The sequence below is a fragment of the Varroa jacobsoni genome, unplaced genomic scaffold (genome assembly GCF_002532875.2).
Source record: "Varroa jacobsoni isolate VJ856 unplaced genomic scaffold, vjacob_1.0 scaffold_294, whole genome shotgun sequence".
NCBI lineage: Eukaryota > Metazoa > Arthropoda > Arachnida > Mesostigmata > Varroidae > Varroa > Varroa jacobsoni.
Window position 1 is genome coordinate 169,031 of NW_019213196.1, and position 26,465 is coordinate 195,495.

A 26,465-nucleotide genomic window follows, 5' to 3' on the forward strand; every position below is an offset into this window, starting at 1 on the left:
ATACATCGGGCGTATTCGTCTGATTCGGAGCGCGGTTTCTATAGGTGGCCACGTCATAAGCAAACGCCAAATAATACAGGACGCTACTGCAGAGACGTTTATAAATTGTTACTTTTAAACAAATTCACGTTCCGCGTTTCTGTCAAGCAGACGCCTGTTGTCTGGCATCCTAGACCTTTTCGGAAAAAAATGTATCTCTTTGGCAATGACGAAGCTGCTAGAAGCCAGCCGTCCAAAGCAATCATAACGGAAGTACTAGTGCTCCAAACGACTTTAAATAGTAACGGCATTTGTTGCAGTGAATATGGTGCAGGAGTACTGAGAAGGAATGCCATATATGTGTATGTAAACGGCTGATGCACGTGCTACACCTACGCCGCTAGGTGTCATCTGGCATATCATGCTGTGACAATTTCCAAATAAAACGATTCGGTATTGCGTAGCCTTTGAAACGTGCCCTTTACCGATGTAGGGACAACGGAATATTAAACACACGAGTATAGTGGCAGCTTTAAGGCATGTTGGCGTAATTTGATAAAAAAACTGCCCTACATTCCTAAATCAAGCTGAGATAATATCGTTACGGTTACGCTATAATAATACATCATTCTTTGTGGTGCCGTCACGAATTTTCGGAAGAGGTTGGTTGTAGATAGACAAGATGTAACGACAATTAAGGCCGAAAAGGTCTAACATAGATTTCTATGTATCGCATTTTAATGCGTACTGACCATTGCCCAGTGTCCGCTTACGTCGATCTGTCGTAACTTCATCCAGCTAAAGCAGTGAGAAGCACTGAAACATAACTTTAGGATCATGGCTACACATTAACGAATGCAATTTTTATAGCACTTTGGCATAGGGAACCTCTATCCTGCCTCTTAATGAAGGACAGTGATACGGCGAGCGACAGAAAAGGTCAACAATATTGAACTGATTCTTATGCTATTGGAAACGCCTTCTGGCTTGCCTACAGATCCTTATTCAGGCCATTGTGTCCTAAAGGGTTCTTTACACGAACTCCAGCTGCTAATCACAGTATATCCGAACGGCGTCGCTGCAGATAGGGTGACATTGACACTAAAATATGTCGCTGTTAGATTTATCAGTACGTAGGCAAACGTCGACGACAGAACGAACGAACTTCTGCTGTGAACTATATGCGGAATCTCCGTGCTGCTGTCGTAACACATATGAGCTTCGATAGGCACATTTCCAATATTGACCTATCAGCCAATAATCTGTGGAACATCATTTCAATGCTTTATCACTGTATGTCCTGATTTGTACGTTCAGCTGCACTCAAACCCAGTTCCTCCAATCTCTATCTGTACTTAACTCTGGCTATCCAGTTGAAACCAATTAATCGCGTGAAGCAAAGACCTAAGCGAAAGCGAATCCGACGAGTGATAGCCAATGGCCATGAGGGAAATGATAGTGGGTACATTGTACATCTGTGACGAGAACCTGGGTAGGAAGCGGCGTTTGTAGTCATGTCAGTTAAACTCTTCCGCTATAAACAATGGCTCCGAGCTTAATCAACACTAACTTTTCTGATATAGTAGTAAATTAACTTGGCTTTTATTTAACGCGACAGTTTCAAAGATACACGTACGCATAGAAGTAAGCGCTCAAGTTCATATATTTTCCGCTGTAATTTCTAACAGAACGAAAAAGTATCTATTTTGTTTATCGGTTTGAACTAAATGCAGAAGGGTCGCAACACGATTTGTCTGAATGACGCCGAACACCAGTGGTTAAGAATATTCCACCTATTAGTCGCTGTATAATGCATAGTAAACCGTACAATGAAGACAACTTGGTGAAATAAGACATTGTTATTTTTGCGACCCACGATGAATCGCCAACAAAGCAGCGTACTGGCTAGTACGTTTTTCAGGTTCAGCTCCGCAACTTGCCTATCCGTTCGTTCCGGGATCCAAGGATGGTGTATCATATATGATTTACGGTGAATCATCTTTCACCTAGAACGTAAGGAAAAATTGTGATATGAATAGATGTTATATTAGAAATTAACTCAGCTGCAAATAATGCAGTCATCAACAAATGGCGGAACGTGAGTTATTACCGAAGAAATCTGTCCACTGAAATTCGTAGGTACAAAAAAATTAGATTCATATCTACAGCCTTTATATCTCCCTATAATTTCGACCGCCTGTATTTACACAACGCATATAGTTGCAGGAAACGAATATTAGCTATAGTTCAAATGATGAAAAAAATTTGATTTGTGGTACACGTAGCTATATCAAACTTAATTTACTATGGCTAGGTTGGAAGCCGCTTCTCTAGGAAACGTCGCTAGACAGACAAACGTTGAGCTTAGCGGGCAGCTGAATCTACATGGTTCTCTATATAATATAGTGCAATATCTATCTTCTCATGTAAATTAAGCGCCTATATCGTAGGCGAGGATACTCTGCGTATGTGTGTGCGTACAGGTTCGAACTGTCAAAAGAAGCTTGCCAAAATAAGAATTAGCGCTACGAGCATATATATCTTCTCTGGGGAGCTATTTTCGCGTATAAACTAATCATTACGGGTAGCCAAAGGGCTCATCAACTTTAAGATCCATCAAGATAACAAAAAACCTATCTAGAAACATACATACCATCGAAGCGGTCTATTGCTAGCACTAATCTCCCTACCCAAGACACCACCGTCGAGGTAGTTAGTGCACTTTTTAAGGGTTCAACATCGTAAAACTTGGGTCGATCACTCCAGACTAATCGTCGAGGCTTCATTTTTATACCTTCGAAATCGAAATCTAACTATTCAGTACTTCGTATGATTCAGGTTGCGTATCAAAGAGTTCGATCTGGCACGTAATAAATGTCGGATTCCAGCTGCTCTTTGCATTCTACAAACGCTTCCAAGCTTATTCAAGATTATTCATTACATTTTCGGATGGACTCGAGCTGTATTTTTTGACTGCTTGGACATAACTGGAAAACTGAGGCTTCCAACTTCAATTGAGTTGTGGCTACGGGATACCTTAGTGGAGAATATGATAAACGTTTTAACTAGGGCCTGCAAAAACACAGAATATATATGTTTACTTTTTTGACTGACACGTAAATAGGAAGTTGATAATTAACTCTATCTAGCAAATTTTCGCTCGTCTCGCTAGCAACTTTTGCAAAACTCGTAGAGTTTTACAACGACATTTAGAACTTTAAGTAAAAATACAGACATTTAACATGATAAGCAAACCCAAAAGTTTTTCACTTTACATCCCACGCCCCTTGGGGCCAACGTTGAAATGTGTACCAATTACTGTACAATGTTTTGCCCCAAATATCCATCAAAATTTAAATTAATTTTATATTGGATTTAGAAATTACTTGGTATTTGTCGTCTTTGAACAGAAATATCGACAGTGTCGGCTTCTGCAATACTTTGCTTTTAAATGACACTTTTTCAAGGTGCGATTTGATTTATAATGCACGGCATTTGGAAGGATAATGGACAAAAATAGAATTAGACTAATGTTATTTGTTGCCCAAAAGATGGCTATAACTATCATTCAGGGGTGGCTACTCGTTTCGACTTTACAAAATGTGAAGGCCACTTTACATAGGCCCATGATTCCGCGATATGACCTTTGACTTGTTTACGATGGCCTGATTTGATGGAGAGGAAGTAAAATGAATTGAAATACCGCAAACCGTTTCCGAAGAGAGATAGTGCAACCGTGCTGAAAAAATGCAGGGTGCCACATGAGCAAATGCAAACTCGCATATGCAGTCGTAAGTAAAAGGGTAAAACGCAATGGAGTCATTTTTTTTACCCATCCATCGATGTACTATAGCGTTTTTGATACTGAGAAACCAAATCTTTCAAGGGTACGACAGAAAGATCCCAGCAAGCGTCCTACCGAAAGTGTCTTGTAGAACACCACTAGTGTGGTAGAATGTGTTCAATAAAAGAATCACTAAAAGATATGGCATTATTCTAAGGGACTGCCTCTGTAACTGGAATAGTTTACACGAAGGTGTATATATATATATGCTGAAAACTAACAAAAGCACCTCGTTACTATTCTAGTTCCTTTGAATTCGTCGGTTGCCGCATGAGTCTGGTCAAATGATAATCCAAATCTAGGCTTTACGTCTACTGTGGTAAAGCTTCTCGATCACAGTTTTGCATTGTACTCTGGTACCGTTACACTCGTAAAGTTCTTGGCCAGGATCACTGATGAACTGAGCCAGGTGACATGTTTGAGGACCTCATAGCGGACCACAGCCTTCACGCACGCCAAAATGCACGGCGTGTTTCTAGCCGTGAAGGCTGCCTATCGGCGCCAAGCTGGATGATTGTTCACGGCTTAATTGCTCTCTTTGTATGCTGTCTTTCGTGGAATATCTACTTCTTATCCCTGGCGGAGCCTATTCTATAGAAACGCTCTTTATGCAGACAATAAACAGTAAGGCGGTAACATGCCCATTGGAGCGATGGAGGATTGGGGTCGTTCTGTACGCCTGTTGAAGCCTCCGAGCGCTTGACTATTCGACTATAATTTACGTTGTAAGCTGTTGTCTAAGCTGCACTTTCGTCGAAAATAATCAAAAATGTATCGTCTTTTGTAGCCATTTTTTGCTGTTTAATTCGAAATCTCTGCCTTAGAACCGCTTACACAAAGATGCGAAATTTGATTCTTTGAAAGATGAACGAATTTACCTGTGAATCAAAAATATCATTACTAGTATAATTGAATAAACAAAACTATATGTTCGAAACAACTTACGATGATTTCTCAGGATTCCATAAAAGAAAATTCGTCGGAAATTTGATTAGCCTCCTCGTCAGACCATCGTCTGAAATTTTTCCTCCCACCAATACAAACACCTGTTTCAGAAAAAAGGAAACGCAGGAAGTGCACTTATATAGACTTGTAGGGCTCAGACTCCAACGGTGAGGTCATTCTTATTATAAGCAATAATTTTTACTGCCGAAGAAAGATTGCTTAACCTTAGCGCCCCATCATGCGCCGGAAGCTACAAAAGAGGCCCAGAATAGGCCTTAGTGCAACCCTTGCTATTATAGAAAAAGGTGATTACCGTGGATAGTGTGGGACCAAAAGAGCTAAGTATTTTTAATATCTAAGAGGGTTACGGAAAAAGGTCTGTTGCTTTAATCGGGGTCTGTCTTACCTTATCAGCCCTTTTTAGAACCTTAGCAATTGCTCCCAGTAGCAATTTGTGTTTTCAAAAAGCCTTTTTTCTTCGGAAAAGTTTCTGAGCTTTTTCCCTATTATAGAGTTGATGCATTTAGCCAGCGTCCGTAGCTGACATGTAAATCCATACAAATTCTTGCCTATGGTTAGATTAAACTCACCTTTCTTCCATGGTAGTGGGAAACGGCCTGAATGGAAGATCTGCATGGCAGTTACAGGGACCGTGTCAGAGTTCTTGAAGAATCCCTACAAATACGGCTGGGATCCTGTCCGAAACTGACATTTTAGCCGTATTGATTTGGTTTTTTTACCTGCAATACCTCTTCCCTCGTAACAGGTGGGATCTCTTGCTCAATCTCCGGGTCTGTAGACCTAACTCTGTCGAAAGGCTGGTGAAATGGGAACAATGATCTTAGTACCCTAGTTTTCTCCTCCTCTGATAAAAGATACCTCTTTGTTCTGCCCGCTTTCCCTTTTACGAGATTATAAAAGCGAGCATATAGAAATCCTTATATTTCTTGGGGAAAGTTTACCCAACAGTTATTCTCGTCCTGTAGTCCCTAATAGCCTTCTTTACTTTTTTTTTTTTACAATAACTCTTTTGGAGCTCATTTAAGCCGTGGCTGGCTCCGACTCGTTTGAAATTCCCTCTAGCTCGGGTACATGCGGCTCGACCCCGAACAGTTTCTTCATTCTACCCTTTGGCCTATCTAACAAAACCCCTTTACTTCACAGTTTCTATTAGGAGTCATTGTAGATTTTGCGACTCTACTTCGGGGTATTCCTGCATTCAGTGTTTGATAGCTTCCGTTCTCTCCTCGTTCTAGGCACACCAGACATCTCCGAGTATTATGATCGTCACTTGTTCGTCCGGAATTTATAAGGAACCCTACAACATTATGATCGCTTATTTAAGCTACCTGACCACTTCGCATTTCATAAAATCCACAAAGACAAAAGCTAAATAGCTTTAAAAGGTCGGCACGTCGCTCGTGTTTAGCGTTGCTAGGTTTCTCGTGGCCATCGAATATAGCAACTGCCGAGCTCTCTCATTTGTCCTACAAGTCATCCGTGTCTCTGATGTCGCGTTAAAGTCTTTAGCAGCGACCACTAGAGCGTCTCTTTCTCTTGTCATCGGCTCCGTTACGCCGTCTAAATTCTCTTCCATAGTTCCATTAGGACTATAGAGTAGGTATAGTAAAAATAGAAGATAATGTCTGTGCTGCTTATTGTCGAAGAGAGCCTTACAAAGAGATGCATCACGCTGCCAATAAATACAAATAGATAGATTTAGATTCGACTTTTGAAGAAGTAAAATGATAATAGAATTTATTTACACCACATATACCCGCTCGTTACAAATATCCATTCTTTACCATGTGAAACAGTTCTAGAGTCAGCTTGTTCGGTATAAAATGGTCGGCAGAACCAAGATCGACCGGCGACTCCTAACTAGATCATGATATCCTTTTTCATCCAGTCTCTCACGATACCCATCGTTTGTAGTGAAGCAAGTCCTCATTTATGCGTGTCAATTTGCAGTGCGACGCTTGATAATTTTCACATAAGAAGGTGAAGATAAGACATGATTTGTTATAGGAATGGCCAAACGTGAACTGGGATAATTATTGGTAAACCCAGATCACGGCTGGGACGATTCAAGTAAGCACTGATGAGATTTGCAAATATATGCCGAAATAAACGTAATTCAAATTTATCAAGGCGGGCGGACTTTACAATGAAGAGGCTGAACGGAACTGATGGATTTTTCCATGCAAGCACAAACATTTGAGAAGTAAGTACATGTATCACAGATTAGTTGAGATCTAATCGGATCAATAATATGATCGCATGGAGAGCAGCTGAATAGTTTGAGAAGAAAAACATTAACGCATCCTGTTTTTTTCCTCTACCTGGGACAAACTTTATCATTGCGCAAATAATATTTTCAAACTTACATCCTCATAATCACAATATTAGCCAAAGGCACAGATATCCTTTTAGTCAAATAAACGCTTATTTGACTTAACTTGAAAAAGGACAACGTCCTTGTCCCGCTCTATATAATGATGCTATTAAGTCAACATTTTTGGTTGAAATATCATAGAAAAATATCATGCAAGTAGAAGAAGAGTAAGCACAAAGTATGAAAATTTCCAGTGCATGGGGAAGACAGGATAGATGGATAGATCTATCCTCGTACTTCGTATGAAGAAATATAGCATATGCCAGATTTCAGTTGTATCATAGTGTTGCATAATCGTTGCAATATGTGATCGTATTACGACTTCTAGCAATAGTTACTCAAGGCGCTATTGCTTATGTACACTAACAACTGATACTAGTTAGTGGTGTTAGGGTTACGAGGCGTAACTTTCATGTTGGAAGTTCAGAATTATCTGTGCTGTGAAATAACGCCACTACGCGGTAACTATGTGTTGGACCAAGCGCTATGAGCTCAGCATCCTATAAAATTCCGCTCTACAACGAAAACAAACGTATCGCGGCTTTAAGTTCCTAGGTATAGTCTTTACGTTTAGGGTCTACTGAGATTTAATCACGGTTAAAGTAGACAACGGTCTTGAAACCCAATAATGAACAATTGATAATTTAGCTCGTTGGCTAGCCAGAAGTTGTTCTTCTAGTTCAAGCCTGATTGACAGTATCAAAGTAATCAAATATGTCAGATTTTATTTCAACAACTTCTATCAGAAGGTTAACACATAGTTGCGATTCAGTCGGAGTTGATTGGCCGTCGTACTGGCACCAAATCAATGATCGAAGTGGAAAAATGTCGGGCTCACTCTGGGTCCAGAGACATTGCACTACTTCCAGGTCGGGTAGCCAGCTGCGTTTGGGAACGGAAGTTCAAAGCTCAAAAACTGAACTTCAACAGCAGCCAAATGAATTTTGCCCAAACAAAACTACTATCACATCCCCGATGGCTGACTTCACGACTGAAGCAAAAGTCGATTCAGAGGGTCAACCTCAATCGGCCCTTATTGACTGGCCTTATACAGGCTGATTTGTGTAATGAAGTTTTTTTTTTTTTGCAGTGCTGATTGGCATAATTTCCGCTCAATACGCTCGAATCTGTTTAAAGGGATTGATATGTGTATGTTTCAGTTCGGACGCTACGTGGGATTACATTGACTTGACACAAACAGATTCCGGTTTACTTCAATCGGATTTAGGCTGGCTGCCATATTATGAGGTCAAAGTGTAAGATACGCCGTCCAATATCTGTCTGGGTGACCCATGTCCGATGGCTTACAATAACAAGCAGATGAGCATAATATGTCCGGGAACAGATAAAAATATCACTCAAGTTGAAATTTAGTTTCAGTCTCTTTCCAAATACTCGGTCTTACGCGTAACATTTACTTAGAATGTGTTGTTAAGTAGGATTGAATGTCCCTGTATTACAAAAAAGTTCTCAACATTAGAAGATTCTGTCTGCACCGCTAATGAATTGGGAAAGAATCTCCAAAAGCGGTCTGAAAACATGATCATCCCGGCCTAAGAGTAACTAAATATTCTCTACGCAACTACGTAGTAGAATAATTGGCCAACAAATGATTCTATTTACATCGATAATGTTGTATAACGTTTGAAATTTCATCATTGCTAACTGGGTCATTCTGTATAAGATAATCTCCCATAAGTAAACAAGGTCAAACACAGACTTTTTGTTGTTATTGGGATATATTGATTTCGGCATTTAATACTTTTTTTTTTTTTTTTACCGCATAAGCGAATAGGAATCCAAAGGATACACAAAACGTAACTTTTTTTTTCCATCAGCGTGTATATATAGAGCGGTAATGACGCGTGCCAATGCTCTCACATAACGCGCTTTTTTTTTTTTTTTTATCATATCAACTTTCAAAGCTACCAAGTGACTAAAATTTTCGTATTTACTTTTATGTTGACGTTTCCTTTCGTGGCCGAAAGTACAATTAATTGAATACGATTCAATGCACTCTGTTCCAGAAGGGAAATTCATCATTTTTACATGAAATTCCCTTATAGTGGAGGACTGAGAAATCGTATAGTTTGAGTAGCACGGATCTGTGAACTGTATTTCAAGTCTCTATTCTTTTATTTTTATCCAACGCTATTTCTCTACCAGCAGTCACATAAACGAACGAATAAGCTTCATCTAAACATGAGATACCACCCCGTCTATTGGCAGCCAATATATATATGTCTTTTTGAGTTGTCTTTACCTGCTTCTACGATACGACACAAATGTCCTACAATAGGCAAGGAGGCGCACGAGGCTCATTTGTATACACACTGCACCCTCTGCGGACATTTCGATCAGTCCGTCGCTCGTTAATCTGTTGCAAAGGTTGCAACGTAGATCGGGCCGGCTCATCGACGATCAGGAATGTTTGCTTTTGTAAACCAAGAAAAAGCGACAGAAATATAATCTAGAAATAAAGGTCATGAAGGACCGGTGGGTATTTTTGCAAATCACACGACACCGTTTCGCATATAATGGTTTCAGTCCATCAGAATGGTCTGTTGAAAGCTGTACCCCACTGATTATTGCCGGTTTTTTTTTTCACGTTGGACACGTTATTTACGTCAGGCTCAAGGCAAACTTATTCACGATAACTATTAAATACTATCTCAGGCAAGAATAACAAAAAAGTTCTACTATTGACTTCTTATTTTACAGTATATTCAAGCTTGCCCTTACGAGGTTATGACATCATTTAGCTCAAAATGATATGGAGAATTTTTTTACTCTGCATTACAATTCAGTAAAAACTTCGCAAATGCAATCAAGATGTTATATAGTTAAATTACTGACTAGCTTGAATAAGTGGGGTTTATTCTAGGAATATTGCATTCAGTTTATATAATTGGCCTTGTGGCAGATAGCGTAACATAACATCGCGGTTTCACACTGATCTCAAGCGTGGAACATTTTACGTGACACTATGCCGTGTTCTGTCGACGTCTGGTCCTTTATCTTGTTCTACATTTCCCTACAGACAAGGACACCGCCCGCTGAACTAAAATGATCTCTCTGTGAAATAGTTCAATAGTTACACGTCTATCCTTTTAACGTACAACTACTCTTTAGACTCTATTGACCGATACAGTTTATAACGGTCGGATTTAATTAGCGAATCAGAGTTAATAATAAAGAAATAAAGAATAAATTTACTCGAACTGATTTTCAGCAGGAAGTGTGGATCTACGTTTATACTTTGATATCATTTTCTCTGCATAGACAACGGTCCACCCGTCTTGCTCATGTACATAACGCGTTCGTTTTTGTTGAATGAAAGAAAACACTGCGGGAAAATGTTAAAATTTCCACGTACGTAACTCGACGCAAAGTCACCTGCTGATCCGGCGTCACTCCGTTCCGTATCAGTGCCGTCGGCAGTTGCTATGGTCGAATATTGACGCCATGAGTAGCGAACGTCCGAACGAAGGTTGCAGTCGGAATTTCAGGTGATTTTATTGTGCGCGGAGTTGGAGCGCTAGCTTTGAGGCATGGCTACTGAAGTTCCGCAAAAGTCTCCTCACTTATATACGTGGACTTGGTCTAGGTTGAAGTAAGCGTAAAAAGAAAAGAAACAAAATCCAGGTTTCTAGTATATAATAGTACGCTGCGTAAAATCCTTGTTTACAGAAAACTCAGTTGATTACAGTCGAAGTTAGCGATAGGAGAATGTTGCTTGATTTGGCATTTCTTGCTGGAAAATAAAGAAACGATTTTTTGCGCCATTATCAAGGAATTCGCTGCGTGAATATGAGTTAAATGCTAGATCCATACAAGTCACTGCCGACCTTCGAAGGGTAACGAAAATGAAAAGAGGCCAGTGCAAAAAAGGTATACGATTTAGGGTAGAAAAACACGAGCCGATACGAATTTGTCAAGGTTGAATTTTATCTTGATAAGGCACACAGACGAAATCGACATAATTTTTTTCTACATTAATCAATTGTTGGAAACGTAGTTACAGCGGTTGTTTTGGATCACGTTAAGGCACGCCGTTTTGCCGTACTTTCAAGCGGATCATAGGTAACCGCGTTTACAAATGGAAACAGTGTCGCAAGGTTACTGAGAAAGGTCAAATGAGAACTTGAGCGCTTAATTAATGGAGCTCTCTAGCGAGCCAGTCATCGTATTTGTAACGAGTTTGCCTGGTATCAATAGTCCTGTAAGTACAGAGCAAGGTCAGCGGGGTAAGGCCATGAAGAGCTAAAATGTGCAACACTTATAATACCCAGCTGAGTGTAGATATTCTCCTGTAGAATTAATTGCTAAGTAGAATCCGAGGTGCATCAGGATGTGCCAATATTCGAATAAAACAATCGTAATCACCTCATTCGTGCACCCAACTAAGATGAAATGAAGAGGGTGCCCATTAGGCCACAAAAGGAACAGTTTCATACTTTGTCCTGCGCAGCCGCATTTTGAACCAAGTGAAACCAAATATCCTATTAAGTATTGTCATTCCATATGATCGCAGACGGTGCAGATTCATAGGAAGTCAGTTTGAAATATAAGCTATAATATGAATTTAAACCTTTTAGTAAAAAAAAGCTGCCTACAAACTGGGCGACTTTACAAAGGCCTACAATAGGTTCTTAACGTCTATATATTATACGATATAGAATGTCTACTATAGTGGGAATGACTTCCTCCATATGGGCTGTTCCACGAAACATATATAACAATAATCCATTGCCATTTATGTTGCCTTTATATAAATCAAGCAATAGAATTGCTACCGTGATTTGAGCTTGAGTCTGAATATACGCGCATCGTTTGGCACGATCATTTTGACGGAGCTGGTATATCGCTTTTGCTAATGTCAGTCATAATGTCGGGAGAGTTATCATATCTACGCGAGTCACTGATCTGTAAAAGAAAAACATTTTTTGTTTGATGAAAATGTTTCTGCTCACTGCGAGGTGCATAGGCAACAAATAATCTTGAAAGTATTGTTATTATCTAGCAAGAGAGTCGATAGCTTTTTGCTACACCCTAGACAGACTAGGGTCGCTACTCAGTAAGCTTCGTCAATGAATAAATACTTGTTGTTGAAGTGGAATACGACTGAAGTCGACGTGAAGTTTAACCGCTGCTAGTAACATGATAATGTTATTAGCTATCAATTAACTAATTTTGATGATTTTCAAGTAATAATCTTGGGCTGCAATGGGTGTCATAAGCATATTGTTTCGGAACTATGAAGCCTGACTGTTGGTCGATTCTGGTCCGACTGTTTTCCGGCGACCTATGCGAGTAGAGCGTATAAAATCAGAACGAAACGTTTTGCCTTTCCTCACCGCACAGTCGGTAGTTGCTCAAAGCAAAATAAACATTGCCCATAATGAGGTCTGTAACCACTACATCTAAGATTGTCCTATGTGTAACCGCAAAATTTGCCAAAAAAACCGCGTAACAGGTCGTAGTACCTTCAATTTACTTTTCCTTCAACACGGATTTTGAGATTGTGCGCACGAACGGTATCGACGATACGCACCGACTACGGAGATCATCAATAGTCAATAAAAATATAAATTTAAGGCCAACATTAATACGAAAAAAGTGCAGCTGGCAGTGACACAATTTTATGCTATCTATAAAGCAAATCATAATACGTTTAGATCCTATCGAAGGCATAAGTTTACTTTTACATCTGTATTTTTCTATCAATCTGCTACTATGATTAAGTTACTCTGTGAGCCGTTTTACACTGCTAAGCAATTCATTAATCCAAGGCTAGCCTTACTATCACAAACATTATGAGGTGTTCCACAGTACTGCGTATTTTGTTCTTAACTTAACAGTAAGTTCGATCCGTGACAGCGAATGTTGGGCTGAAAGGATCTGAACATCGAAAAGTATGTTTTATATATATATATATATATATATATATATACACAAATAATTATAACTTGAAATTATTCAAAGCTTCGCAACAAAGTTTGCTTAGACAACAGGCCAATATCGTCCTTCTGTGTGTGACATGTGAGTTATATCAGGACACGGAAAGTTGCAAACGGGATTATTAATTGTGACCGTATTTTCTTCAGGAACTACACTGTACAAGTCTGTGTAACGCGTGCCCTCAGCCACTAAATATTTCATATATTAGTTTTAAAATATTATGTAGAGAATTGAGAAATTCGTTTCGGATACGCCCCAGTTAGAGCAGTTATCGCTGATTTGCTATAGACTTCGGTCGGACGAATCCATTCTAAAATGTTACTAATAATACATCGGTCCAATATTCATGACGTAGTTAGAACTCGACTACTGCGAAAAAACAAACCTTTAAATCTCTCTTTAGTATCGGGATAAATTAACGTCCCCCTGCGGGAGGTCTTGGCATCACTAGAGCACTTCCAAAATCCCACAACTCTTCTCTATGCTGATATTGCTGTTCGTTCTTCTACTGATACCCTGAGTATGCCACAAGGCGTAGAAGTACAGCTCTATCGGATTCACTCGGGCCTATTGTGTGACGCATGCATTCAGGACGAACTACAGAAGAGTTAGGCGTTCGAGCTAAACCCCTCACTGCCGCTAATCTGTTCGACAGTCGCTATCAACCACGCAACAAAGGTTATCTTTTATTGACGCTGGCAATTAGAAAAAAGCAAGCACACAATGAAAGGGTGACTACAAATACAGGAGTACATATGAGACCTTCATGTCAGTTTCGCGCTGCCAGCCGCTTTTCCCGTAGCGCTTTCACTCCTCCTTGTCTAATGTAGTAGTAACAATCGGTATGGACGGGATTAAAAAATGGTTTAGTCAATCTCAAGGCTAGAATATTATAGTTGCAAACAGTGCCTATTATCAATCCATTCAACAACTCAGAATAGTTAAGCACATTTACGATGTCATAACGGGTGCGGGTTTGGGGCGGTCTCAGTAGCCCGCGTCCTTTCACATAGCACCTGTCAATCGCTTACCTAGCTGGTAGTTAGACAAGTTGCCCGCCTGTTTGTAGACATGAACAATCGCGAAGACGAAACGACGGTTACTGTAGATGTCGGCACAAACAGTTGATAGCAGGACCGTCCTTGTATCCCCTTTCTTTCCCTCTCCTCTCTTTATTCCCACCTCACGTCAGGTTCCGGGACACAAAGCAGCGTGAATTTAACAACTTATCAAGTTACCCCATCGGGCCGATCCAGCGACCGCATCGAGGGCGAGGGTGCTACGGCGACGATGAAGGGAAAGGGATTTGTAGACGATGTTGGTGTTGCCCCCGTAGTGGTCGCCACTGATCCTACACGTACGTGCTCTCACACCTACCTACACAATATTGAAGACACATTTGCCCTCAACCAAATTCCCTGTACTCTCTTGGCGCACTGCCTTCGTGGGCTCCACAAGCATCGCCATAACCCCCATTTCTCCAGCAGCCCCGAAATTCCGGGGCCATTTCGTGGCACAGGGGAAAGGGAGTTTTCGAAAGGAGGAGCCGTACTTGAGGATTAGTGATATAAAATCGTACCGCTGAGAGAAGTTGTTGCTCAAGTTACCAACAATACGAGGTTTGGACAACTGAAACTCTGGTCTCAGACGCACGACGAGATTAGAACAGCAGTTGTCACTGCTGTCGTAGCAGTTCTTACTATTGCCGTTCTTGTCGTCGTCGCTATTCCTTTAACTGTAGTTGTCCATTGTTGCGAGCGAATAGAAAATCTATTTCCTAACGAAGGTGAAAATCCTTGCTTCGATTAGCTAGCCGGCTGTCTCCGAGTGCTTTTGTGGGAGAGAACGAAGGCAAAACGTTCCGTTTCTAACCAGTAGCATCAACTCTTCCAAGCTCCGAAATACAGGTGTCGGTGGTTCGTGTCACGGTTTGACTTTGACGGCAACGCAAGCCGTTGCACAGCGTAGCGCGATGCTTTGTGGGCGGTGAAACCCGCGAAGGCGAGCACACGCAAACTAAGCGAAATAGTGAAAACTAGCGGCAGACGTCAAAGTTGAAGTCGAAAGCTGGCGCGAAAAAGGCGCGCTTAACTGTGAGGCGCCCCTCAATAGCTTCAGGTAGCAGACAGTGAAGAAGTGCTAACAGCGAACAAACAGAAAAACGCCAGGAGAAACAGTAAGTGTTTCTGTACAGATGTGCAAATTTTGCACACTGCACAACGTACGCACCTTCATGTCCATAGAAGTTTCTTTGACGCCTGTAAGCAATAAATGGATTTTAGCGCGGGAAGCTTACACTCGTTAACGATTTAGATTATCATTGGTGAAATCACGCTTGTTACGTTGGGCACGAATTGTCACAGTTACTTTTTGCCTTTATTAGATCATCAGCGCCTCATGATGAAATGGGCGCACCCCGACACCAGCAAATTTGCATCCAAACATTGCAGCTGATGAGAAACTATATACAAATTAGAATTGCTTACTACACTTCGTAACCAATTGCATAAATATATGACATAAAACTGTCTAACTGATGATAGCGTATTAGATTCAACAACGGACATAACAAGACACAGAACGGTGACTACTTTGCACAAGATCGTAACTTCATAAACTATCTAAGTAGCCCTAAAGTTAAAATTATAGATAAGCTTCGATCGAATTCGTATTCTCATTGGCTGTTAGTTACGGTATTAATTAGTGTGTACCCCGAAGAAAATGTACTGTTACCGAAATTATGTTACACATTAAGAATTACCTAATCCGTTTGATGTCAGGGCCATCTTTCAACGATCAAACGTTGTTGAATTTGTATTCATCTCGATAAAGAGTAGCGCCATTTCGCCCATGAAAAAGGGGCGCCCAACTTCATACCCCACTTCGTCTTTTTAAGTTTGCTTTTTTTAGATTTATATATAGGCATACGAATGTACTCGTTGTAGGAAAGGATTAACAAGATCGACGGCTTCACGCATTGAAAATCACGATTGGCGTATAGGAAGCAGTAAGCAAACAAGTCACAACAAAACTACCATAGCTATTATCTTTCATCGAAATTTTTTATAACATTTATGAGTTTTGCTTATGAGACCCCAGTTCATTTTTTGCTGTGACCTTTTTGCGTGCAGACGCGTTAATACCGCCCTCGTTTTCGTCTGCACATAGTGCCACATATATACAAAACGAACAAGGCCTGTATAAATGTGTTCACTAGGAAGTACTTAACGGAAAATCTACCACTATACAGGAACAGTTCCTATAAACACAAAAAACGCGTCCTCGTTTAACCTACTCCACCCGGCTATTAAAGGCCAATAAAGACATTTGTTAAGCTAGCGTATTTACAGACTATTCATTACTACATACATCAAGTGAATCTGTGTGATATCTATCTCCAAATCATATGCGATCCGGAGACACAAACAAAAAGCATTAATCTTAGCTGCTTGAGTCAGATTATTTAGGTTGTCGATGTCAGACTTTGTCCGACGCGCTTTTACCGCGATCCATGCCCTGCTCCAACCCGATCTGCACCCACTATAATGGTAATTGCAGACCGTTCACAGAGCAAGCCATCAGAGAATATTATACAATATAGATGCAACAAAGTGGCCGAGCAAGGAATGATAGAAGAGTGCAAAGTAAAAAAGTCGATGACGTGACGTAGGTCGACTATTTGCTTTTATTCCGGCTAATATTTTTCAAAAAATATTTTAAAAATTAAAACTTTACTTTTTAATACAGTGAATCTGTATCGAATATTAGCCATGTCAATTAAATAACGTTTATAACATAAAAACAAAATGCCGTTTAGAGCCATAGCTGCAGGATGATTTGTGTTTGCTTAGCCAGCAAAAAAACACCCTTTCTGTATATAGATAATGAGGAAAAAAACGGAAAATTTCTTAAAAGAACTAGCTTGAGGATGTGTTCTTCGGATTTCGAGAAGTGCGGTCATGCCCACAAACCAATACAGGACGCTGGGGGAAAGTAAATTTATCTGTTATTGCTGCCTTTTGTACGTAGGCGGATGGCGTAAGAAAAGTTAGAGACAAATGTAGCGCGTCAATTTATAATAAAAACATCGAATGTTTTAGTTCAAGATTTTGCCAAAGGATGGAAATGCCGCTGGGCCGAGACGGCATAATTGTTGCCTGGCGACCGTATCTATGACTGGTCCGTAAGACTCGATTAACGGAAGAAGCCAAATACGCAATTTCGTTATATACGTATTTATCAAAAGATACCGCTAGAACCGATGTGGTAGAGCGATATGTACGTATGAATCGCCGATATATTGTAGATATTAGCTACAGGTATCCTAAGACTGAATGAGGGTGGAGCAAGGAGGGCTCAACTATTTCTAATGAGCATTCTCGAGGAAACATAGCATTTACTTTAATAACGATTTATAACAATGGCTTTACCGTTCCACTGTACGTATTATTATTATTATTATTATTATCTGTTTATTTTTCACACGGAACAGAGTAGGTAATAGCAAGCAAAGTTTCTACTGAACAAGCTTTTTTTTTTATATAAAGCCAAACTAATACAATCTGAGTGATACACTTGAGCTTTCGCGCGTAACGTTGACTGATTACCGTGTCTCAGGCACTCAGTGAAAGACAGATGCACGACCCCAAGTACGAGCCTCTGCCTCGTACTTGGGGTCGTGCATCTGCCAGTGAAAGATGATGCTCGCATAAATCGTGGTTAGCAATAGTCGTTATGCTGAGTAAATGGCAAAGAAACTACATATAGAAATAGGGATAATGTAGATGACCAGAAGTCTGCAGCTTTATAAATCGGCGTACGCTGAAAATACGCACGGAGCGTTATTGAAAAAAAAGTCGGCCGAGGGCTATCAAGAATAGTTGGAAATCGCAGAAGCATAAGGTCCAACCCATTCAATTAAATTCGGGCCAGACATACCTGCATCCGGCCTACTAAACTTAACTAGAAGTTTCAGGCCATTGTGATTACCAGTATAGATCAAACAGGATATTCAAACCTGATGGACTGATATGACTTTTTTTTTTTGTCTTCAACTTATCTAATATCGATAACACGTGTTCCCTGTAACATATCTAGCTCAGTTTTACTTCTTCGGCCCGCCTTTAAGCTCAAATAGTTAGTCAGTTACTCTTTAGCAAGCCTCAGTGAATCACGATAACAAACAGTATACGATTATGTGTATTTATAGGTGATTATTCAGTCTTTTGTAACAGTATACAGTTTCAACAAGTACGTACACTTAACAATGGCGATTTAATATTTTAAGATCCCTATTGTCAAGTACAATTGGTTGATTCTATAGCGTTAATCATTCTATTCCGGTGAAAGGCGTAACTTTAGCCCTGGACCCATAACTTAGTCACGCCTCCCATATCTAATTTATAAATGCGCGTTGAAAACATACTGTTTCTTCTAATTTCACTTACTGCGTTTTCAACTTTTTTGTTTGCTATAAAATTGCCGAATCCGCACGCCATCTAAAGCTTGGAGATTTTCAAAAAATCATGTAGCTAACTTTCGAACGATCGTGGATAGCACATATGAACGGCTCTGTCAGAGGTCAACTAAATTTGGATTGATAGCGCATATAAGTACCGTACTTTTTAAACGTACATTTATTTTTCTACTCTAAATAAGCTAGTTTTTATTATGATTTTAACAGTTGGTTTGTCGGGAGCAGGTCGGGTAGCTGTGATAGTATAGGAGGATTAGAGAGACCTAAGTCAATTGACATCTTCTATTAGGCATGCCCTAACGGGTGCTAAAGGTCAACGATTCCTAGAGAGTTAGAAAAACTAACATTTGGCGTTTAGTTGGATCGGAGTTTCATAACGAAGAAAAATCTGCGACTCACATGCGTAAAGATCTGATCTCAAAGAAAACTGCAAATTTATAAGATACCCAACTTGAACAAAAAAGACTATAGTGAACTGTATAGACTCATCTTTATGTTGCATAGCAAAACTTGCCGGTAGCGATAGCATCATCGATATCTACTCTTTCTCTATAGAATGAGCGGCCAATAGCTAAATCTAAGAGGGACTGTTTACTGATATACGATTCAATTCAGGAGGTATTGTATGTAGGTTAGCGGGTCAGCTTTGATTCATAACATGAAGATGTTTTGAAGGTATATGTTTGAAAAGGTACATTCCTCCTGGAATTAACGCCGCGTTTTAACATAATGATGAACCTAATTTCTTCTGTTGTTCTAAATTAGTTATGCCAAATAATAATGTTGACGTTGCAAGCCTCAATAGCGCTCAGCGCATCCTTCTACAAATCTCATACGATAGATACGTACGCCCTGTATATAGATTGTATGACAATGTACCCTAAATAGCGTTTCACGTCAGTTGTGGCACGGCAACTGGGGAGCCACGGTGTCTAAAAACATTGGGGCTTTTCTTTCATAACAATTGACGACAGATAGCTTTTTATGGCAGCCAGTCGCAGAGGATATTTTCAAAATTTGTTTCATCCTACCCGATCTCGATAAAAACGTTTTTTTTCGCTTAGGTACGCTCAGACGAAACACTACCACATCGATCATTAATAGATTACATTTTTGATACCTTAATCTTTTTGGGGCTATTATGCGAAGGAGAAGCTTCCAGAGCAAAGGTCCCACAATCTAGTGTTCAATCATATTACGGTGCTTGCATGCCAATGACTATACGGCACAGCATGACGGCTCTCAATTGACCACACCGAGCACGAATACTGCGCTGCGAGCTACGTCTAAAATCGAGAAAATCTCTGATTGACAGGAACCGAGAACCATTATCAGGCCATACGAGTGCTGAATTCATCGAAACGGATCTAGCGTTAGATTAATGTAAACCAATGCTACTGGACTCTTCTATGAACCGATAGACACACGTAAAATTGGGTGTCCGATTAGTGATTCGATCCCATAGTCTTGTTCTGTTCAGAGCCAGAAGGGCTGGGTCGAAAGGAGAAGGCTGCCACTGTAGTCTTTGTTTGCTGTCCACTGAATTTTTTCAAGTTATTAAAATTTTGCTTTCAGATAGCATTTAATTAGAGGTCTATAGCTGTACACGAGAGGCACCATAGAGTTTCTGATTGCATGTTGCAAGCGATGTCCGTAAGCTGTCTTGACGACGACCGTACGCCTTTTCTCCTACATATCACGCTAGAAATATATAGTTTATTAAGAAATACGTAAGAAATATTATGTATTTCTTCCGTGATATACATCTCGCTCGCTGCGCTAAAAGTTCAGGGCGATAATGCGTTTGAATGGCTCTTGGCATAGGCTCATTGATATTTAAACATACATGATACCGTGAACGGGCGCCAGACGATCTCTCTCCTCAGAGAGGACTTTCATTTTTGTCTGCTATAAGAATACAGAGTTAACTAAGGCAATCATGAAGTTCTGCGTCTACTTACTGATCATTTTTAAAAATACCAAAAAATGCACGATACACTATTAGGGAAAGTCGATACTGTCATTGATACAGAGGGGGCTCATGTCACTGGCTAATTCTTTCCTTTTTAACCTGGTCTATCGTCGGTTGAGCAAGGCACCCATTGGTAACTCATTTCCTGCGGCAGACAACCACGATGCTGGCGTCACAGAATACTGAAGGCTGAATGTCAATATGAACCTTGTCATACGCTAGGTGTCTCTCACGGTAGAAAGTCGGATGCGGGGCTGGTTATAATTATCCAGCCGAAAACCTATTTAGTGAAAATAGATGCTAGGAAGTAGGTAAAAATAAGCCTGGATTTTGGGAATGTCTGGGAGCTTCATACCCATAGTATATCTGGTCCTCAACCAAAGGTCTACCTCCACCGCTGATTGGTGATGAATTGTTTATCGTTTATAGCCTTAAAGATTTTACATTTCTTTTTCAGAACGTTGTGTTTGATATATTTATTTATTGAAAAAATTATTTAGGTATTTAAAAAACAACTAGCACTTTTGAAGATGCTTCTCTTTAATGTTAAAAAAGCGTTAATATTTAAATGATTTGCGTAAGAAAGACATGGTATATTATGTTATGGTATAAACGATTATGGAAGACTAGCTTACAAAATAATTGAATCCGGGTAACGTGTTAACTGTCTGCCCAAACTATCTCATGAACGTTTCCGTGCTTCTTTATCAAGTATTATACTCGTTCTTAACCAAAAAGGATGTGGGCAGAGGAGATAAATATATGGTATAGTTGACGTTCGTGAGGTAACGTGGGGCAAATCGTCTGTTGTTGATACCTCGTCCCTATTTTCAGCGTCACATCTATGTAGTAGCGTACATTCGAAGCCGCACTAACAAGTATTGCAATTATTATGTGGACCTACCCTTTTTTCTTAAGGACCTAATTTAAGATAGCACGATTCAATCTTCTAGAATGTGAGTTCGGTCTATTCCACACCTTCGTAAGCCGACTAAATTAATACCCTTATGGATTTGTCCTGTTTTGCAACGACGCGTTAGAATGCGCCAGCGTTTAAGGGAAAGCGTTCGCTTAATAGAATTGCTCCTTTGTTGTTACAGATTATAGATATATATTACTTTGACCATGTCTTCGTAACTATAGGCCTTTGAAACGTGGACGCAGAGCGATTTTGATTTGTGCACCGCAAGGAACAGCCTATCTGCTAAAGCTGCCTGTATTACATAAATGGTATAGATTTATAGAGTATACTGCGGTTCAGTGCTTGCACATGATAAACTGACTAAGAAAGTCGATTGTTTAGCTCGAAACGCTAGTCGTAGGCGTAGATGTACGCTCCCGTATGGAAAATCAGCAGCTGCCACTATGGATTAGTGTGTAGCTTTCACGTGACACCAATGCATTAAAAAAAAAAAGGAACTAATTTAAGGCATTGCAAAAAAACTAGCTGAGAGTTGATGTCTGGATTTTACTCACACCCGAGAGATGCGCGAGCAGGAACTCTGAATAGAGGTATTCTAACGGTATCGACTATTATTGTTGCATTTAAAGGCCTTTTTTAAAGCACCCTTGTGTTCTGGCTTAAGGGCCGTTTGTTTTTGATCGCAAAAAAAAAAGACGTATAGTACTGAGTGCGTTTAGAACTGTGTCGACGTGTGGCTTGTGGACAATGAACCGTTTGAAGCAAGATCTACCAAATAAGTTTATATGCGTACATATATATTTCTTTCGAAGGAAAATTTTTCTCTGCATTGTACACCATGCTCTAAAGTTAGCCAAGATTCAATCGGCTGCTCGTCTGATAAATTTTTTGAAAAATAGGGATGGTGACGATTTGAAAATCGCTGATAATCGATATCCGACGTATTTGTTATGAGACGATAAACGAAAATTGGCATACGATGAAGTCTATTAGCTTTGTTGATGCCTGATGGACCAGAAGTCGACTGAAATCGAGCTTTTACCCTTGAAGCAGAATACATACAGCCGTCACTGATGGCATGTAGCGAGGCTGGCAGCTGAACCGCTTCCGTGCTTCGAATGAGCTGAACAATGCAAATCTGAGTCAACTGAGTGAAGTCGTCGAACGCAATCGTTGTTGTATTAACAGTTGTACGACAGACGAATACGGTCTGACTAGGCGTCTTTATATGATTCGTCCCTCTAGTTGGCCAGTTATGACCGTGTCCTGATCGAGACAATTGGGCCCGGTCGGTTCGTTTCGCCTTCATTCCTGTACTCACCGTGACGATGTCGTCGCTTCTTGACGATGCCGTAGTAATTAAACGTGCAGGGTGGCCGGAGCGTTTCGTAGTTATATGATAAACTATCAATTGGTCCGGTTCGATGCCGTCGTCGGCGATGTCTGAGGTGTCGGCAAATGGAAGGAGGAGAACGAGAACAGGAGTTGTTGGCAAGGAGGAACAGGGTCGAACGAATAGATGATTATTAAACTAATTTCAAACCAAAAGAAATATGAAGGACGTACTGTTAAGCTAATTCTGCTAAACCAGTACGATCACTGACGCTCAATTACTCAATCAGAACCCGCCGGTGCTTTATCGGGGAGGAAAGCCAGGCTTCGAGTTTGCAACAATTACCGTCGGACTCTCTTCAGCGGGAGTGCCGCGCAATTCGCTTCCTTTCAATAGCCTAAAAGCAAACGGACCTTCAACGGAATGGCAACTGTCATTTCGTCGCTTATCCATGAGCGCCTTCACGGTCTAGACGGCATATTTCCGCACCATATTGTGCACACATACAGATGAAAGGAACGCGCCAGGCTTATATAGCACCATCAATAACCAGCTAGACCAATGAACGATGCTGCATCAGTACTATGAAGAACGACGATAGCTAAAAAGACCGCCAGCTACTCTTCTCGGTTAAGGGAGAAGGAAGCAGACATCGCGCTGTCAATTTTCTCAGTTCTGGTATCGCCGCCAACAGCAATAGCATCACCGACTAATAACGATAAAAAACTATAATGATAACAGAATGTCTGTCAATCATCAGCGACTCGCCTCGATCCACACTCAAACGGCGCTACGACAGCGCAGGTCCAGCTGTCGATCGTTGGAACTATATTTCAGCGCATTTGTTTCGTCGTTTGTAACAGCTCTTCCTAGGGACGAAGCCACTGGTGTTACTATATAGGCCATGTGTACTGCCGTGATACTCGAGCAATGTGAGCGACGCTGGAGTTGAACGTGCGGTCTTCAGTGTCGTCAGACCGCACCAGTGTTTCTAATTTGAGGCAAGGCAATTTGTGCGCGGGCGGCGACGGAAAGCAAAGACCTTGTTGACGGCGACCATCGGCCTCTAACCGCTTATTTAGTGCGCTTTTAAGTGTGACAGCACTGCCCCCTTGGAATACACCACGCCGTTTGGCGGGCCGATGCAGTAACATTGAATCAAAGATGGAAAAATAAAGGCACGAAAGAAAAGTGACAAGAAAATATTAACACACTGTCTGGACATGAACGGGTCGTCTCTACAAATACCAGAAGAACGCGGAATAGTTTCCTTCCTAGTTGAATTTTTGATTATGTATGTTAGTGTAGTAAAACGATGCGTCTACAAACATTTGTTGCTGGGCCGCCGTACTAACCTGCTAATGTGGCCAAAGAAAACAGCAACGACTCGAACAGAGAGAGAGAGAGAGAGAGAGAGATAGATAGGGAGCGAGGGAGAGGGGGAGATCAAAGGGGAAGCTATTAGAGTGGCCGATTTTGATACGCTGCAATAATAATCAACGATCAAAAGGCGAATGATAGGCTGATCATGCCATTTGAAGATAGCCGGCGCAAATCGACCTTGTAATTAAATCACTAAGCCTTGTCGCAAAACAATGTCTGTCTTGGCCTAAGTCATTCCTTACGTGTAGCTCTCCGAAGTGCTAAAATGATAAATGCTAAAGGGTGACTGAGAAGTCTATGCAGGCTTTTCTGATGAATGCAATCTATATCGGCTGTTCCCTGAACCAAATGATCATCTTCTATAGCATGTAACAAACGTTCAGGCAACCAGATTTGACTGATCGCAATTTTCCTTTCATGGAGTCGATGTCAATGTACGCCAGCCTTATGACTGAGAATTACGTAAGGGGAAAATGTAAATAAACGTTCACCTTCTTGTAGAGATAGGAAAGATCAGGAACTGAACGGCTGCTGTATGAAAATTTTCATCCAATTGTCTATTTAAGCATGACAAAAACATTTAGCAAAGATATCTGTTGTATTTTTTGTGGACTCCACAAAAAACGGTCGGCTTTTGTACGTTCTTAGATTGCGATATTTAGTTCGATCAGGCCTTATAGCCCATCAAGCTGTAGGGTATTAAGCGTCTCATAACATTGTTCAAAAAAGTAGCTTTCCAGTTTAGCTAAGTATTAGGTCTCCAACTAGCTGGCAAAGTAGCACCTTAGCGAAGCATACGGACTTCACTTTAATGGGCCTACATATATACAATGAAACCCTTTCGTTTGGCTTCTAGTTTTTAGTAGCTAGAAGCGCCGGTTCAACATCCTGATCCTGACCTTATTTCTACTATAGTTTAAAGTTTATATTTTCAAGTTTAATGAATTTCATAGCTCATGTGATCTTAAAGTCCAGTTGGATACGAGTTGATTTCTACAGAAGTAAAACCTTATAGTCGGAATTTCAATTGAGATTTTCCTTTTGAAACCAAGATACTTTTCGCAATGTTCGCCTAAGTGGAGATTCTACGTTAGGTACTAGCTTTGAGCATTATTTCAGGCAGCTGATTTGACACGTTAAAATAAGTGGGTCTACGCCCAGCTTTAGACCTCACGTGTTTCTCAGATTTGCAACTAAACACGTCAGCACTGCGTGATCATAGAAAGAAATGTTTGTTAGTCAAAATATAATTTATTGCTTCGTGTGGTTTAGCAGGGATCTACTTTACATGCTCCATAGCATACAATATTAAAAGTATACAAATATGATTAAATAATACTTTATCAGGAACATTGTAGAAGGACTCGCAAAATTTCAACAAACCCCAAATTTCCGTTGAGCTGCTGACTCGCACCCCATCTCCTATGCTTCCACAGCGACTGGTGTCGATACCGCTAAGCATTTATTGAATTTGTTTTGCCTTTAATTTCTTAACGAACCTTCCTATAACAATAATAATAATAATAATAATAATAGTGATATTCAAGCCTACCATCTGTAAGTCAAAATTTATTTGTTTCTGTTGTGGTAAGCATCGTTTTGCTCAAAAAGAAGCACACCGTGACCAAATTACAGATCAAAGTAAAAATGATATAAAGAGGTGGAGAAGCATCACGTTTAATCCCGAAGGTTTAATTGCTACGACCATTTGATAAGGCCAGATCATACCTGGGCTATCTAATCATCTTATTAACAACAGTAATCACATCAGTAGTAATGCTTAAGAGCACAATAAAAGTGAACATTTTTAGGCAATTGTAAAAAAAATCAGAAAAGTGAGCTGAGAAGCGATAGGTACCAACTCCATCAGTAGCGTAATTTCCTGAGCACAGGGTCGAGGATATGTTGTACACTAGTGTTTATCGTAAAATATACGCAAGTAGATTCTGAAGATATGCCGAGCTGCTTAGCCTGGTCCCCATCACACTTCGCTCCTCTACCTTCAGCGTGCCTTCACCCTTGGGGACCGAGATGACGCACACATTCACACACACAGACACACACCAATACAGACACAGACACAAAACGAGGCACTCGCACACATTCATAGACCCACACATACACAAACAGAGCCTCTGTCGCTGCGCGAAGGCAGAAACAAAAGAGAGGGGAGAGAGGATGATGAGAACTAACAAACACGCGAGCCCGGCCCGAGCGACGCAGACCGTCGTCGAACCGGGCAGGCCGGCGGCTCA

General features: G+C 40.6%; 1 protein-coding gene and 1 long non-coding RNA gene across 3 annotated transcripts in view; one reads left to right on the plus strand and one right to left on the minus strand.

Moving 5' to 3' along the window:
- LOC111259109 (insulin) overlaps positions 1-26,465 on the plus strand; it is a 57,141-nt gene that overhangs the window by 18,813 nt on the left and 11,863 nt on the right. Inside the window, exon 1 of one of the 2 annotated variants that reach the window (XM_022830834.2) lies at positions 14,737-15,300. The exons of the other annotated variant lie outside the window; for it this stretch is intronic. The gene's annotated coding sequence lies outside the window, so the exon portion shown is untranslated. Of the gene's footprint in view, positions 1-14,736; positions 15,301-26,465 lie in introns of those variants that run through there. 2 annotated transcript variants of the gene reach the window in all.
- Positions 1,550-26,457, minus strand: LOC111259110 (uncharacterized). Its single transcript, XR_002679424.2, has 4 exons — positions 26,069-26,457; positions 5,359-5,586; positions 4,769-4,869; positions 1,550-1,985 (listed from the first exon to the last, which is right to left on the minus strand). It is a non-coding gene; the product is annotated as an uncharacterized LOC111259110 (long non-coding RNA).